Source organism: Agrilus planipennis, unplaced genomic scaffold (assembly GCF_000699045.2).
Source record: "Agrilus planipennis isolate EAB-ADULT unplaced genomic scaffold, Apla_2.0 scaffold200, whole genome shotgun sequence".
In the NCBI taxonomy this organism is placed as follows: domain Eukaryota; kingdom Metazoa; phylum Arthropoda; class Insecta; order Coleoptera; family Buprestidae; genus Agrilus; species Agrilus planipennis.
The window spans coordinates 151479-154884 of NW_020438971.1; the positions used below are offsets into that span (position 1 = coordinate 151479).

The window sequence follows — 3406 nt, forward strand, 5'->3', positions numbered from 1 at the left end:
CGATACTGTATGTACTATATAATAGCTGGTTAAATACTTTTAACACTATAGGTTTCTTCTTTTTAAGTTCTTAGTAGGGGATTGAAGAATTAAAAATTTTTATTTCTTTATTTTAATGTTTTTAATGTAAGTCCTGTCTGTGTTTTAAGTAATGCAAGTGTAAACATTTTTATTATGTCAGACATTTAACAAGATTTATTTTTGACCTTCGTAATCCATCAAATAATCGTAATGGCATCTTTTTTACACTACGTTTAATTATGCGCAATTCAAGTATTTAAAGATTCTTTGGGCATCAAACCATGCTCAATATGGCTATTTTTTTATGGTGGTAATACCCAAATGTTTATTGTTTGAAGAATGACTATGAACTCATGAGAACTATGCGTACACCTTAACAACGTAAAAGCCCCTAAAATAAAAGAAAAGAATACTGTTCGTTTTTGTTCAAGTCTTAATTTTTTTTTTACATAGAACATGTAACCGTAAAAAGTTAAGTTTAAGATTGGCTCTCCGCGCATGGAACCGTTTATTTAAAGTTTCGCGAGAGCGTAGAATCCTTTGCAGAGTTCCAGAAAACAGAGACTCAGTTTCAGCACAACCGCAGAGAAAGATTCTCTATGATCCCTCGCTACGTTCCTTAAGGATGAAAACTAATAAAACTGGATAAACGGATTTATCTGTAGATTCACCGAAGGAGGAGATCCAATACTAAATCACGGTCATCAAAATCGAATGCTAAACCAAATAAGCTAAGCTGAGGATGTAGCATTCCATAACAGTAGAAGAATGCAATGTTTCTGAGAGGTTATCTTTCATTCGGGCCTTTAGAGTAAAATTTTATTTAGGAATGGATGTTGTGTGCGTAACAGGAAACGAAAATCCGACAATATAGAGTTCATTGCATCCTGTCTACGACTTTATGAGCAAAATTAGCGGTTGTGGTCTTGTCTAGTTTTTGGAGTAAGTTTGAACACCGGCCAGCAGGAGCAGCACTGCACAATGTTTAAATAAATTCATTACTATCAGGAACGCCAAAGAACTTCTGACGCGTTTTTACATAAGTGTATACGTACATACAGCATTTTTATTATTTTTGAAATGTGTTCATCAAATACGGCTACTAGTTTTGAATGCACATTTATTGTCTTCTAGTTAATGGCTTCGATTTTGTCTATAGGTACATAATATTTTTATAAATTGAGTATTCGTAGGAGAATACAATCATAAAAAAAAGTCTTTTTCAGAAAGTAAAATAGTTACAATTGAAAACTGGAATGTTTTGTAAATATTTGCATTTCTAAGATGTTTAACTATAATTGGAAAGTTACAGAACTATTTTTTGCTTAATTTTAATTTAATTTGCATATTTTAGATGACTTACCTATATTCGTAAGATCCGTCTTCACCAAGCACATTTACATATTTTAATGCCGTTGCTGTTTTGTCCGATTCATCTGTCAGAGAGGATCCAATATAAAACATTAGGATCACAGCGGCAATCTTCAATAAATAAATGAACTCTTACTGGCTATATTAAAAACCGAAAATGTGCGAAAAGTAATACCATGGTATTGGAAATCATCTAGTAAACTGTTGACATTAAAAATTACCGAATTGATTCACATCAGAAATTATAACAAAGTATTTTTGTTAGAAGTTTTCGGGTTTTGAAACAGTTTAAGTATAAAGAATGTTGAAATAATTGTACATTTTTTATGATGTTAAAAGTATTTGAATAACATACCCCTGAGAATATTGGCAGCATTATAATCTCGATGTTCCTTGCACAACCACTGTAACAGTAAGTTTAGGACTAGTGCAGTATCATTTCTATTCAAAATAAGCACCTGGAGTCACGACTGTTGCGTAATTATAGCCGTATTTAGTTACATCATAATTTATTAAAGGCCAACGCTCTGAAAAAATGCATGCGGACAAAGCATCTTCATAGAATTAATGTTTTTCACTTGCGATAGCATCTGAAAAAGAAATACAAATTAACGTCAGATAATGTTCATAATAACTGAAGAAATTATTGTAAACAACAAGTAGTACAAAAAATATCAACTCTGACCATGATGATGGTTCCATCATTGTATCGCATGGTAAGGTGTTCCTTCCGGTGCGACATATGTCAAAATCGTGTCTATTGCGTTTCAAAAATAGTAAAATAAATGTACTCAAAATATTTTTAGTTATTGAAATGTGCTTATCAAACTCTACCTTCAAGTTTTTCTTAATCAAATTATTAGATGTTTTTTTTTGTTTTCACACCAGGGAATGGTATAAAAATTTTAATTACACTTTATTGAACATACTGACGAAAAACCGTATTCCGGTATTTTTCATCAATAATTCATAAAGAAGAAGGGAACTCTTTGGTAATAACTATGAAAAGATACATTTGTGAATGCAATCAAAAGAACTTAAAACATTTTTAGATGTTTTTTTCTGCATTTTATAGGAAGGCAACTCTTTGGAAACGGTGGGGGACTTTTATTTCTGAATTTTAAATTAACTAGTTTTGCATAATTTTTATTTCAGGTTTTCAGGTATCTCCATAGATTATAAATAAAAAGGGGGGCCTCGAAAGAAAATGTAGATTTACATTCAGAATGTTCTAAAACACTTTTTGTTGCTCTGTTTTCCATGTTAAGGAATAAGTGAGAAATCTCGACTATGTACATTTCTCATTTTACGGATAGGGAGGCGATTTTTTTTTAAAAATCTAATCATTTCTATTTTTTGGGGCATAAATATATATTTTCCTACCAAAATCCACATCTCAATAATTTATAAAGAGAACAGTGGGAGGGCTGTGACGTACAAACAGACGGATGGATCCACGGACATTCGATTAAAGTGAAAGTAGGTATAAGGGTTAGTTCCTAGATGATTATTATGGAACGCTAAGAAGTAAATGTGACTGATCTTTTCATTTCTGGGATGTTTACTGAAGAATGCCAATATTTCATTTATGATTGCACAAAACATCTTTAGGATCATCCATCTTAGGAACTGTTTTTCTTTTGTTTCATGTATGTCTGTTTGCTTATGTTTTCGGGAATGAAACGTCGGCTCTATGACGGACTATGGCTGGAGAAGCCTGGCCTTATAAAAATTAGGAAAAAACGTTTTTTGGCTTTATGTACATTGTCGATTGTAACCACCAAGTGATGTAAATGATAATGTTCGCGATCTCATTGAGCTTTTCGCATGAGCGCATAGTCAATGTCAAATTGATTGAAAGAGAGTGAATTAAATTATTTCTATATTCAATTGCTAGCTTAGACAAAATTAAACAAACTACACTAAATTTTAGCAACTAATTATGTTGTGTTCAACCATAAAATATCGGTATCTAATTTTTTGACGATCTGTTTGTAATAAATTCATAGGGTTG

General features: G+C 31.8%; 1 long non-coding RNA gene across 2 annotated transcripts; it reads right to left on the bottom strand.

The window, feature by feature from the left end:
* Positions 1–1447: 1447 nt before the first annotated feature.
* LOC112904691 lies at positions 1448–2543 on the bottom strand. 2 transcript variants are annotated; one of them, XR_003231274.1, is made up of 3 exons: positions 2227–2543; positions 1748–1982; positions 1448–1503 (listed from the first exon to the last, which is right to left on the bottom strand). It is a non-coding gene; the product is annotated as an uncharacterized LOC112904691 (long non-coding RNA). The 2 variants fall into 2 exon arrangements; XR_003231273.1 differs by having other exon boundaries at positions 1748–2543.
* Positions 2544–3406: the final 863 nt, after the last annotated feature.